General features: G+C 43.3%; 15 non-coding genes across 15 annotated transcripts; all 15 read right to left on the reverse strand.

Annotated features, from left to right (window-relative positions):
* Positions 1-90: 90 nt before the first annotated feature.
* Positions 91-163, reverse strand: trnar-acg (transfer RNA arginine (anticodon ACG)). Its single transcript has one exon. It is a non-coding gene; the product is annotated as a tRNA-Arg (tRNA).
* A 1,010-nt stretch (positions 164-1,173) lies between these two features.
* Positions 1,174-1,245, reverse strand: trnae-uuc (transfer RNA glutamic acid (anticodon UUC)). The gene has a single exon. It is a non-coding gene; the product is annotated as a tRNA-Glu (tRNA).
* A 1,387-nt stretch (positions 1,246-2,632) lies between these two features.
* trnar-acg (transfer RNA arginine (anticodon ACG)) lies at positions 2,633-2,705 on the reverse strand. The gene has a single exon. It is a non-coding gene; the product is annotated as a tRNA-Arg (tRNA).
* Positions 2,706-3,715: 1,010 nt separating this feature from the next.
* Positions 3,716-3,787, reverse strand: trnae-uuc (transfer RNA glutamic acid (anticodon UUC)). The gene has a single exon. It is a non-coding gene; the product is annotated as a tRNA-Glu (tRNA).
* Positions 3,788-3,903: 116 nt separating this feature from the next.
* On the reverse strand, positions 3,904-3,976 carry trnar-acg (transfer RNA arginine (anticodon ACG)). Its single transcript has one exon. It is a non-coding gene; the product is annotated as a tRNA-Arg (tRNA).
* A 1,010-nt stretch (positions 3,977-4,986) lies between these two features.
* On the reverse strand, positions 4,987-5,058 carry trnae-uuc (transfer RNA glutamic acid (anticodon UUC)). The gene has a single exon. It is a non-coding gene; the product is annotated as a tRNA-Glu (tRNA).
* Positions 5,059-5,173: 115 nt separating this feature from the next.
* On the reverse strand, positions 5,174-5,246 carry trnar-acg (transfer RNA arginine (anticodon ACG)). The gene has a single exon. It is a non-coding gene; the product is annotated as a tRNA-Arg (tRNA).
* Positions 5,247-6,256: 1,010 nt separating this feature from the next.
* On the reverse strand, positions 6,257-6,328 carry trnae-uuc (transfer RNA glutamic acid (anticodon UUC)). Its single transcript has one exon. It is a non-coding gene; the product is annotated as a tRNA-Glu (tRNA).
* A 115-nt stretch (positions 6,329-6,443) lies between these two features.
* On the reverse strand, positions 6,444-6,516 carry trnar-acg (transfer RNA arginine (anticodon ACG)). Its single transcript has one exon. It is a non-coding gene; the product is annotated as a tRNA-Arg (tRNA).
* A 1,010-nt stretch (positions 6,517-7,526) lies between these two features.
* trnae-uuc (transfer RNA glutamic acid (anticodon UUC)) lies at positions 7,527-7,598 on the reverse strand. Its single transcript has one exon. It is a non-coding gene; the product is annotated as a tRNA-Glu (tRNA).
* A 1,386-nt stretch (positions 7,599-8,984) lies between these two features.
* Positions 8,985-9,057, reverse strand: trnar-acg (transfer RNA arginine (anticodon ACG)). The gene has a single exon. It is a non-coding gene; the product is annotated as a tRNA-Arg (tRNA).
* Positions 9,058-10,067: 1,010 nt separating this feature from the next.
* Positions 10,068-10,139, reverse strand: trnae-uuc (transfer RNA glutamic acid (anticodon UUC)). The gene has a single exon. It is a non-coding gene; the product is annotated as a tRNA-Glu (tRNA).
* Positions 10,140-10,255: 116 nt separating this feature from the next.
* Positions 10,256-10,328, reverse strand: trnar-ccg (transfer RNA arginine (anticodon CCG)). The gene has a single exon. It is a non-coding gene; the product is annotated as a tRNA-Arg (tRNA).
* Positions 10,329-11,338: 1,010 nt separating this feature from the next.
* Positions 11,339-11,410, reverse strand: trnae-uuc (transfer RNA glutamic acid (anticodon UUC)). Its single transcript has one exon. It is a non-coding gene; the product is annotated as a tRNA-Glu (tRNA).
* A 116-nt stretch (positions 11,411-11,526) lies between these two features.
* Positions 11,527-11,599, reverse strand: trnap-agg (transfer RNA proline (anticodon AGG)). Its single transcript has one exon. It is a non-coding gene; the product is annotated as a tRNA-Pro (tRNA).
* Between the last annotated feature and the right edge of the window lie 837 nt (positions 11,600-12,436).

Below are 12,436 nucleotides of genomic sequence, written 5' to 3' on the forward strand. Positions count from 1 at the left end.
TCCCTGTCTGCAGCTGATGCGAGGAAGCCAAGACGTTGGTAGCATGGAGCGGCTAAAGCAGAAGGCATTAGAGTAAAGGAAAGAAATGTCCGAGCCAGCCAGGAGTCGAACCTAGAATCTTCTGATCCGTAGTCAGACGCGTTATCCATTGCGCCACTGGCCCACAGCATGGAAGGACAAACAAGTAACGCAAAGAGAAAAGGATTAAATGCATTTGCATCCAGATCTTTCTTGTGTCGATTTCACACTTCAGATGACTTTCAAATATTTCTTAAAAACAGATTCTTCCTCTCAGTATCAAATAATGTCACAAGAAATTTCATCTTTTTAAGTAGCAATAATGCTTATGAGAATGACAGATGGAAAATCAACTAAAAGTAAATGCTACAGTCTGAAAATACGGAATGCTTCCCAAATCTGTCTGTCATCTATGTTCCTTTTTCCAGCCTCCTTTCGGCTTTAGAGCAACAAATGTTTCAGCCCCCTATTGGCCAGTTGAAGAAGTGTTTCAACTAAATGTTTTACAACGGTCTCGACCAATTGGCCAAGCGAGGTGACTGGCCCCGTGTGGTTGGCCAGTGAAACAAGGACCCGCCCGCCCCGCTGACGCGCTGGTGTTGCAGCACGGACATTCTCTTCGCATCGGTGACGGTTTTGGCTTCGCATCCAGCATCCTAGACAATGCACACATTTATGGCCGAAAAACTGCTAAATTTGAGCAAAATCTCTCGTATTTTTTGTGTTTTCTTTTTGGCTGTTTCACCACGGGTAAGATATTTTTTTTCTGTACAAATTGCATTTCGTAACCAACAAAAGTTATTTTATGGTAAAAGTTCATTTTCTCAAGTAATTCATTTCATTTTGTGTGTCTGATCTGAATTGGCGGGGACAGTGTTTTTCAGGGGTAACCTGGCACGGCACCACAACCTACGACTGGAGGAAATGGGCGCTGAGATTATTCTTTAGCTTGGCTTCAAAATATTACAAATGTAATAAATATTGTGACACCAAAGTATGGCAAAATCACATGCAAGGTGACAGCTCCACCTGAGTTGTATGTAATGGCTGGTCAGTATTTCCAGCAAGATTGTTAGACTTCCCAGGAAGAGCATTTTTGCTGCCTTGGCTCAAGGATATGATTAGTTGCAAGGCTGAAGACAACGATAAATACAATTCCCATACCGGGAGTCGAACCCAGGCCGCCTGAGTGAAAACCAGGAATCCTAACCGCTAGACCATATGGGACACCATGCAGCCTGCCTCTTGTGAGCTCCCTGTCTGCAGCTGATGCGAGGAAGCCAAGACGTTGGTAGCATGGAGCGGCTAAAGCAGAAGGCATTAGAGTAAAGGAAAGAAATGGCCGAGCCAGCCAGGAGTCGAACCTAGAATCTTCTGATCCGTAGTCAGACGCTTTATCCATTGCGCCACTGGCCCACAGCATAGAAGGACAAACAAATAACACAAAGAGAAAAGGATTAAATGCATTTGCATCCAGATCTTTCTTGTGTCGATTTCACACTTCAGATGACTTTCAAGTATTTCTTAAAAACAGATTCTTCCTCTCAGTATCAAATAATGTCACAAGAAATTTCATCTTTTTAAGTAGCAATAATGCTTATGAGAATGACGGATGGAAAATCAACTAAAAGTAAATGCTACAAAATGAAAATACGGAATGCTTCCCAAATCTGTATGTCATCTATGTTCCTTTTGCCAGCCTCCTTTCGGCTTTAGTGCAACAAATGTTTCAGCCCTCTATTGGCCAGTTGAAGAAGTGTTTCAACTAAATGTTTTACAACGGTCTCGACCGATTGGCCAAGCGAGGCGACTGGCCCCGTGTGGTTGGCCAGTGAAACAAGGACCCGCCCGCCCCGCTGACACGCTGGTGTTACAGCACGGACATTCTCTTCGCATCGGTGACGTTTTTGGCTTCGCATCCAGCATCCTAGACAATGCACACATTTATGGCCGAAAAACTGCGTAATTTGAGCAAAACCTCTCGTATTTTTTGTGTTTTCTTTTTGGCTGTTTCACCACGGGTAAGATATTTTTTTTCTGTACAAATTGCATTTCGTAACCAACAAAAGTTATTTTATGGTAAAAGTTCATTTTCTCAAGTAATTCATTTCATTTTGTGTGTCTGATCTGAAGTGTCGGGGACAGTGTTTTTCAGGGGTAACCTGGCACGGCACCACTACCTACGACTGGAGGAAATCTGCGCTGAGATTATTCTTTAGCTTGGCTTAAAAATAATAAAAATGTAATAAATATTGTGACACCAAAGTATGGCAAAATCACGTGCAAGGTGACAGCTCCACCTGAGTTGTATGTAATGACTGGTCAGTATTTCCAGCAAGATAGTTAGACTTCCCAGGAAGAGCATTTTTGCTGCCTTAGCACAAGGATATGATTAGTTGCAAGGCTGAAGACAACGATAAATACAATTCTCATACCGGGAGTAGAACCCGGGCCGCCTGGGTGAAAACCAGGAATCCTAACCGCTAGACCATATGGGAGACCATGCAGCCTGCCTCTTGTGAGCTCCCTGTCTGCAGCTGATGCGAGGAAGCCAAGACGTTGGTAGCATGGAGCGGCTAAAGCAGAAGGCATTATAGTAAAGGAAAGAAATGTCCGAGCCAGCCAGGAGTCGAACCTAGAATCTTCTGATCCGTAGTCAGACGCGTTATCCATTGCGCCACTGGCCCACAGCATGGAAGGACAAACAAGTAACGCAAAGAGAAAAGGATTAAATGCATTTGCATCCAGATCTTTCTTGTGTCGATTTCACACTTCAGATGACTTTCAAGTATTTCTTAAAAACAGATTCTTCCTCTCAGTATCAAATAATGTCACAAGAAATTTCATCTTTTTAAGTAGCAATAATGCTTATGAGAATGACAGATGGAAAATCAACTAAAAGTAAATGCTACAGTCTGAAAATACGGAATGCTTCCCACATCTGTCTGTCATCTATGTTCCTTTTTCCAGCCTCCTTTCGGCTTTAGTGCAACAAATGTTTCAGCCCTCTATTGGCCAGTTGAAGAAGTGTTTCAGCTAAATGTTTTACAACGGTCTCGACCGATTGGCCAAGCGAGGAGACTGGCCCCGTGTGGTTGGCCAGTGAAACAAGGACCCGCCCGCCCCGCTGACACGCTGGTGTTACAGCACGGACATTCTCTTCGCATCGGTGACGTTTTTGGCTTCGCATCCAGCATCCTAGACAATGCACACATTTATGGCCGAAAAACTGCGTAATTTGAGCAAAACCTCTCGTATTTTTTGTGTTTTCTTTTTGGCTGTTTCACCACGGGTAAGATATTTTTTTTCTGTACAAATTGCATTTCGTAACCAACAAAAGTTATTTTATGGTAAAAGTTCATTTTCTCAAGTAATTCATTTCATTTTGTGTGTCTGATCTGAAGTGTCGGGGACAGTGTTTTACAGGGGTAACCTGGCACGGCACCACTACCTACGACTGGAGGAAATCTGCGCTGAGATTATTCTTTAGCTTGGCTTCAAAATAATAAAAATGTAATAAATATTGTGACACCAAAGTATGGCAAAATCACGTGCAAGGTGACAGCTCCACCTGAGTTGTATGTAATGACTGGTCAGTATTTCCAGCAAGATAGTTAGACTTCCCAGGAAGAGCATTTTTGCTGCCTTAGCACAAGGACATGATTAGTTGCAAGGCTGAAGACAACGATAAATACAATTCCCATACCGGGAGTAGAACCCGGGCCGCCTGGGTGAAAACCAGGAATCCTAACCGCTAGACCATATGGGAGACCATGCAGCCTGCCTCTTGTGAGCTCCCTGTCTGCAGCTGATGCGAGGAAGCCAAGACGTTGGTAGCATGGAGCGGCTAAAGCAGAAGGCATTATAGTAAAGGAAAGAAATGTCCGAGCCAGCCAGGAGTCGAACCTAGAATCTTCTGATCCGTAGTCAGACGCGTTATCCATTGCGCCACTGGCCCACAGCATGGAAGGACAAACAAGTAACGCAAAGAGAAAAGGATTAAATGCATTTGCATCCAGATCTTTCTTGTGTCGATTTCACACTTCAGATGACTTTCAAGTATTTCTTAAAAACAGATTCTTCCTCTCAGTATCAAATAATGTCACAAGAAATTTCATCTTTTTAAGTAGCAATAATGCTTATGAGAATGACAGATGGAAAATCAACTAAAAGTAAATGCTACAGTCTGAAAATACGGAATGTTTCCCAAATCTGTCTGTCATCTATGTTCCTTTTTCCAGCCTCCTTTCGGCTTTAGAGCAACAAATGTTTCAGCCCCCTATTGGCCAGTTGAAGAAGTGTTTCAACTAAATGTTTTACAACGGTCTCGACCAATTGGCCAAGCGAGGTGACTGGCCCCGTGTGGTTGGCCAGTGAAACAAGGACCCGCCCGCCCCGCTTACGCGCGGGTGTTGCAGCACGGACATTCTCTTCGCATCGGTGACGGTTTTGGCTTCGCATCCAGCATCCTAGACAATGCACACATTTATGGCCGAAAAACTGCTAAATTTGAGCAAAATCTCTCGTATTTTTTGTGTTTTCTTTTTGACTGTTTCACCACGGGTAAGATATTTTTTTTCTGTACAAATTGCATTTCGTAAACAACAAAAGTTATTTTATGGTAAAAGTTCATTTTCTCAAGTAATTCATTTCATTTTGTGTGTCTGATCTGAATTGTCGGGGACAGTGTTTTTCAGGGGTAACCTGGCACGGCACCACAACCTACGACTGGAGGAAATGGGCGCTGAGATTATTCTTTAGCTTGGCTTAAAAATATTAAAAATGTAATAAATATTGTGACACCAAAGTATGGCAAAATCGCATGCAAGGTGACAGCTCCACCTGAGTTGTATGTAATGGCTGGTCAGTATTTCCAGCAAGATTGTTAGACTTCCCAGGAAGAGCATTTTTGCTGCCTTGGCTCAAGGATATGATTAGTTGCAAGGCTGAAGACAACGATAAGTATAATTCCCATACCGGGAGTAGAACCCAGGCCGCCTGGGTGAAAACCAGGAATCCTAACCGCTAGACCATATGGGAGACCATGCAGCCTGCCTCTTGTGAGCTCCCTGTCTGCAGCTGATGCGAGGAAGCCAAGACGTTGGTAGCATGGAGCGGCTAAAGCAGAAGGCATTCTGGAAAGGAAAGAAATATCCGAGCCAGCCAGGTGTCGAACCTAGAATCTTCTGAGCCGTAGTCAGACGCGTTATCCATTGCGCCACTGGCCCACAGCATGGAAGGGCAAACAAGTAACGCAAAGAGAAAAGGATTAAATGCATTTGCATCCAGATCTATCTTGTGTCGATTTCACACTTCAGATGACTTTCAAGTATTTCTTAAAAACAGATTCTTCCTCTCAGTATCAAATAATGTCACAAGAAATTTCATCTTTTTAAGTAGCAATAATGCTTATGAGAATGACGGATTGAAAATCAACTAAAAGTAAATGCTACAAAATGAAAATACGGAATGCTTCCCACATCTGTCTGTCATCTATGTTCCTTTTGCCAGCCTCCTTTCGGCTTTAGTGCAACAAATGTTTCAGCCCTCTATTGGCCAGTTGAAGAAGTGTTTCAACTAAATGTTTTACAACGGTCTCGACCGATTGGCCAAGCGAGGCAACTGGCCCCGTGTGGTTGGCCAGTGAAACAAGGACCCACCCGCCCCGCTGACACGCTGGTGTTACAGCACGGACATTCTCTTCGCATCGGTGACGGTTTTGGCTTCGCATCCAGCATCCTAGACAATGCACACATCTATGGCCGAAAAACTGCGTAATTTGAGCAAAACCTCTCGTATTTTTTGTGTTTTCTTTTTGGCTGTTTCACCACGGGTAAGATATTTTTTTTCTGTACAAATTGCATTTCGTAACCAACAAAAGTTATTTTATGGTAAAAGTTCATTTTCTCAAGTAATTCATTTCATTTTGTGTGTCTGATCTGAAGTGTCGGGGACAGTGTTTTTCAGGGGTAACCTGGCACAGCACCACAACCTACGACTGGAGGAAATCTGCGCTGAGATTATTCTTTAGCTTGGCTTAAAAATATTAAAAATGTAATAAATATTGTGACACCAAAGTATGGCAAAATCACATGCAAGGTGACAGCTCCACCTGAGTTGTATGTAATGGCTGGTCAGTATTTCCAGCAAGATTGTTAGACTTCCCAGGAAGAGCATTTTTGCTGCCTTGGCTCAAGGATATGATTAGTTGCAAGGCTGAAGACAACGATAAATACAATTCCCATACCGGGAGTCGAACCCAGGCCGCCTGGGTGAAAACCAGGAATCCTAACCGCTAGACCATATGGGACACCATGCAGCCTGCCTCTTGTGAGCTCCCTGTCTGCAGCTGATGCGAGGAAGCCAAGACGTTGGTAGCATGGAGCGGCTAAAGCAGAAGGCATTCTGGAAAGGAAAGAAATATCCGAGCCAGCCAGGTGTCGAACCTAGAATCTTCTGAGCCGTAGTCAGACGCGTTATCCATTGCGCCACTGGCCCACAGCATGGAAGGGCAAACAAGTAACGCAAAGAGAAAAGGATTAAATGCATTTGCATCCAGATCTATCTTGTGTCGATTTCACACTTCAGATGACTTTCAAGTATTTCTTAAAAACAGATTCTTCCTCTCAGTATCAAATAATGTCACAAGAAATTTCATCTTTTTAAGTAGCAATAATGCTTATGAGAATGACGGATTGAAAATCAACTAAAAGTAAATGCTACAAAATGAAAATACGGAATGCTTCCCACATCTGTCTGTCATCTATGTTCCTTTTGCCAGCCTCCTTTCGGCTTTAGTGCAACAAATGTTTCAGCCCTCTATTGGCCAGTTGAAGAAGTGTTTCAACTAAATGTTTTACAACGGTCTCGACCGATTGGCCAAGCGAGGCAACTGGCCCCGTGTGGTTGGCCAGTGAAACAAGGACCCACCCGCCCCGCTGACACGCTGGTGTTACAGCACGGACATTCTCTTCGCATCGGTGACGTTTTTGGCTTCGCATCCAGCATCCTAGACAATGCACACATCTATGGCCGAAAAACTGCGTAATTTGAGCAAAACCTCTCGTATTTTTTGTGTTTTCTTTTTGGCTGTTTCACCACGGGTAAGATATTTTTTTTCTGTACAAATTGCATTTCGTAACCAACAAAAGTTATTTTATGGTAAAAGTTCATTTTCTCAAGTAATTCATTTCATTTTGTGTGTCTGATCTGAAGTGTCGGGGACAGTGTTTTTCAGGGGTAACCTGGCACAGCACCACTACCTACGACTGGAGGAAATCTGCGCTGAGATTATTCTTTAGCTTGGCTTCAAAATATTAAAAATGTAATAAATATTGTGACACCAAAGTATGGCAAAATCACATGCAAGGTGACAGCTCCACCTGAGTTGTATGTAATGGCTGGTCAGTATTTCCAGCAAGATTGTTAGACTTCCCAGGAAGAGCATTTTTGCTGCCTTGGCTCAAGGATATGATTAGTTGCAAGGCTGAAGACAACGATAAATACAATTCCCATACCGGGAGTCGAACCCAGGCCGCCTGGGTGAAAACCAGGAATCCTAACCGCTAGACCATATGGGACACCATGCAGCCTGCCTCTTGTGAGCTCCCTGTCTGCAGCTGATGCGAGGAAGCCAAGACGTTGGTAGCATGGAGCGGCTAAAGCAGAAGGCATTAGAGTAAAGGAAAGAAATGGCCGAGCCAGCCAGGAGTCGAACCTAGAATCTTCTGATCCGTAGTCAGACGCTTTATCCATTGCACCACTGGCCCACAGCATAGAAGGACAAACAAATAACACAAAGAGAAAAGGATTAAATGCATTTGCATCCAGATCTTTCTTGTGTCGATTTCACACTTCAGATGACTTTCAAGTATTTCTTAAAAACAGATTCTTCCTCTCAGTATCAAATAATGTCACAAGAAATTTCATCTTTTTAAGTAGCAATAATGCTTATGAGAATGACAGATGGAAAATCAACTAAAAGTAAATGCTGCAGTCTGAAAATACGGAATGTTTCCCAAATCTGTCTGTCATCTATGTTCCTTTTTCCAGCCTCCTTTCGGCTTTAGTGCAACAAATGTTTCAGCCCCCTATTGGCTAGTTGAAGAAGTGTTTCAACTAAATGTTTTACAACGGTCTCGACCAATTGGCCAAGCGAGGCGACTGGCCCCGTGTGGTTGGCCAGTGAAACAAGGACCCGCCTGCCCCGCTGACGCGCTGGTGTTGCAGCACGGACATTCTCTTCGCATCGGTGACGGTTTTGGCTTCGCATCCAGCATCCTAGACAATGCACACATTTATGGCCGAAAAACTGCGTAATTTGAGCAAAACCTCTCGTATTTTTTGTGTTTTCTTTTTGGCTGTTTCACCACGGGTAAGATATTTTTTTCTGTACAAATTGCATTTCGTAACCAACAAAAGTTATTTTATGGTAAAAGTTCATTTTCTCAAGTAATTCATTTCATTTTGTGTGTCTGATCTGAAGTGTCGGGGACAGTGTTTTTCAGGAGTAACCTGGCACGGCACCACTACCTACGACTGGAGGAAATCTGCGCTGAGATTATTCTTTAGCTTGGCTTCAAAATATTAAAAATGTAATAAATATTGTGACACCAAAGTATGGCAAAATCACATGCAAAGTGACAGCTCCACCTGAGTTGTATGTAATGACTGGTCAGTATTTCCAGCAAGATCGTTAGACTTCCCAGGAAGAGCATTTTTGCTGCCTTGGCTCAAGGACACGATTAGTTGCAAGGCTGCAGACAACGATAAGTACAATTCCCATACCGGGAGTCGAACCAGGGCCGTCTAGGTGAAAACCAGGAATCCTAACCGCTAGACCATATGGGAGACCATGCAGCCTGCCTCTTGTGAGCTCCCTGTCTGCAGCTGATGCGAGGAAGCCAAGACGTTGGTAGCATGGAGCGGCTAAAGCAGAAGGCATTAGAGTAAAGGAAAGAAATGTCAGAGCCAGCCAGGAGTCGAACCTAGAATCTTCTGATCCGTAGTCAGACGCGTTATCCATTGCGCCACTGGCCCACAGCATGGACGGACAAACAAGTAACGCAAAGAGAAAAGGATTAAATGCATTTGCATCCAGATCTTTCTTGTGTCGATTTCACAATTCAGATGACTTTCAAGTATTTCTTAAAAACAGATTCTTCCTCTCAGTATCAAATAATGTCACAAGAAATTTAATCTTTTTAAGTAGCAATAATGCTTATGAGAATGACAGATGGAAAATCAACTAAAAGTAAATGCTACAGTCTGAAAATACGGAATGTTTCCCAAATCTGTCTGTCATCTATGTTCCTTTTTCCAGCCTCCTTTCGGCTTTAGTGCAACAAATGTTTCAGCCCCCTATTGGCTAGTTGAAGAAGTGTTTCAACTAAATGTTTTACAACGGTCTCGACCAATTGGCCAAGCGAGGCGACTGGCCCCGTGTGGTTGGCCAGTGAAACAAGGACCCGCCCGCCCCGCTGACGCGCTGGTGTTGCAGCACGGACATTCTCTTCGCATCGGTGAAGGTTTTGGCTTCGCATCCAGCATCCTAGACAATGCACACATTTATGGCCGAAAAACTGCTAAATTTGAGCAAAATCTCTCGTATTTTTTGTGTTTTCTTTTTGACTGTTTCACCACGGGTAAGATATTTTTTTTCTGTACAAATTGCATTTCGTAACCAACAAAAGTTATTTTATGGTAAAAGTTCATTTTCTCAAGTAATTCATTTCATTTTGTGTGTCTGATCTGAATTGTCGGGGACAGTGTTTTTCAGGGGTAACCTGGCACGGCACCACAACCTACGACTGGAGGGAATCCGCGCTGAGATTATTCTTTAGCTTGGCTTCAAAATATTAAAAATGTAATAAATATTGTGACACCAAAGTATGGCAAAATCACATGCAAGGTGACAGCTCCACCTGAGTTGTATGTAATGGCTGGTCAGTATTTCCAGCAAGATTGTTAGACTTCCCAGGAAGAGCATTTTTGCTGCCTTGGCTCAAGGATATGATTAGTTGCAAGGCTGAAGACAACGATAAATACAATTCCCATACCGGGAGTCGAACCCGGGCCGCCTGGGTGAAAACCAGGAATCCTAACGGCTAGACCATATGGGACACCATGCAGCCTGCCTCTTGTGAGCTCCCTGTCTGCAGCTGATGCGAGGAAGCCAAGATGTTGGTAGCATGGAGCGGCTAAAGCAGAAGGCATTAGAGTAAAGGAAAGAAATGTCCGAGCCAGCCAGGAGTCGAACCTAGAATCTTCTGATCCGGGGTCAGACGCGTTATCCATTGCGCCACTGGCCCACAGCATGGAAGGACAAACAAGTAACGCAAAGAGAAAAGGATTAAATGCATTTGCATCCAGATCTTTCTTGTGTCGATTTCACACTTCAGATGACTTTCAAGTATTTCTTAAAAACAGATTCTTCCTCTCAGTATCAAATAATGTCACAAGAAATTTCATCTTTTTAAGTAGCAATAATGCTTATGAGAATGACAGATGGAAAATCAACTAAAAGTAAATGCTACAGTCTGAAAATACGGAATGCTTCCCACATCTGTCTGTCATCTATGTTCCTTTTTCCAGCCTCCTTTCGGCTTTAGTGCAACAAATGTTTCAGCCCTCTATTGGCCAGTTGAAGAAGTGTTTCAGCTAAATGTTTTACAACGGTCTCGACCGATTGGCCAAGCGAGGCGACTGGCCCCGTGTGGTTGGCCAGTGAAACAAGGACCCGCCCGCACCGCTGACACGCTGGTGTTACAGCACGGACATTCTCTTCGCATCGGTGACGTTTTTGGCTTCGCATCCAGCATCCTAGACAATGCACACATTTATGGCCGAAAAACTGCGTAATTTGAGCAAAACCTCTCGTATTTTTTGTGTTTTCTTTTTGGCTGTTTCACCACGGGTAAGATATTTTTTTTCTGTACAAATTGCATTTCGTAACCAACAAAAGTTATTTTATGGTAAAAGTTCATTTTCTCAAGTAATTCATTTCATTTTGTTTGTCTGATCTGAAGTGTCGAGGACAGTGTTTTTCAGGGGTAACCTGGCACGGCACCACTACCTACGACTGGAGGAAATCTGCGCAGAGATTATTCTTTAGCTTGGCTTAAAAATAATAAAAATGTAATAAATATTGTGACACCAAAGTATGGCAAAATCACGTGCAAGGTGACAGCTCCACCTGAGTTGTATGTAATGACTGGTCAGTATTTCCAGCAAGATAGTTAGACTTCCCAGGAAGAGCATTTTTGCTGCCTTAGCACAAGGACATGATTAGTTGCAAGGCTGAAGACAACGATAAATACAATTCCCATACCGGGAGTAGAACCCGGGCCGCCTGGGTGAAAACCAGGAATCCTAACCGCTAGACCATATGGGAGACCATGCAGCCAGCCTCTTGTGAGCTCCCTGTCTGCAGCTGATGCGAGGAAGCCAAGACGTTGGTAGCATGGAGCGGCTAAAGCAGAAGGCATTAGAGTAAAGGAAAGAAATGTCCGAGCCAGCCAGGAGTCGAACCTAGAATCTTCTGATCCCTAGTCAGACGCATTATCCATTGCGCCACTGGCCCACAGCATGGACGGACAAACAAGTAACGCAAAGAGAAAAGGATTAAATGCATTTGCATCCAGATCTTTCTTGTGTCGATTTCACACTTCAGATGACTTTCAAGTATTTCTTAAAAACAGATTCTTCCTCTCAGTATCAAATAATGTCACAAGAAATTTCATCTTTTTAAGTAGCAATAATGCTTATGAGAATGACGGATGGAAAATCAACTAAAAGTAAATGCTACAGTCTGAAAATACGGAATGTTTCCCAAATCTGTCTGTCATCTATGTTCCTTTTTCCAGCCTCCTTTCGGCTTTAGTGCAACAAATGTTTCAGCCCTCTATTGGCCAGTTGAAGAAGTGTTTCAACTAAATGTTTTACAACGGTCTCGACCGATTGGCCAAGCGAGGCGACTGGCCCCGTGTGGTTGGCCAGTGAAACAAGGACCCGCCCGCCCCGCTGACACGCTGGTGTTACAGCACGGACATTCTCTTCGCATCGGTGACGTTTTTGGCTTCGCATCCAGCATCCTAGACAATGCACACATTTATGGCCGAAAAACTGCTAAATTTGAGCAAAATCTCTCGTATTCTTGGTGTTTTCTTTTTGGCTGTTTCACCACGGGTAAGATATTTTTTTCTGTACAAATTGCATTTCGTAACCAACAAAAGTTATTTTATGGTAAATGTTCATTTTCTCAAGTAATTCATTTCATTTTGTGTGTCTGATCTGAATTGTCGGGGACAGTGTTTTTCAGGGGTAACCTGGCACGGCACCACAACCTACGACTGGAGGGAATCCGCGCTGAGATTATTCTTTAGCTTGGCTTAAAAATACTAAAAATGTAATAAATATT

This window comes from Brienomyrus brachyistius, chromosome 4 (genome assembly GCF_023856365.1).
Source record: "Brienomyrus brachyistius isolate T26 chromosome 4, BBRACH_0.4, whole genome shotgun sequence".
NCBI lineage: Eukaryota > Metazoa > Chordata > Actinopteri > Osteoglossiformes > Mormyridae > Brienomyrus > Brienomyrus brachyistius.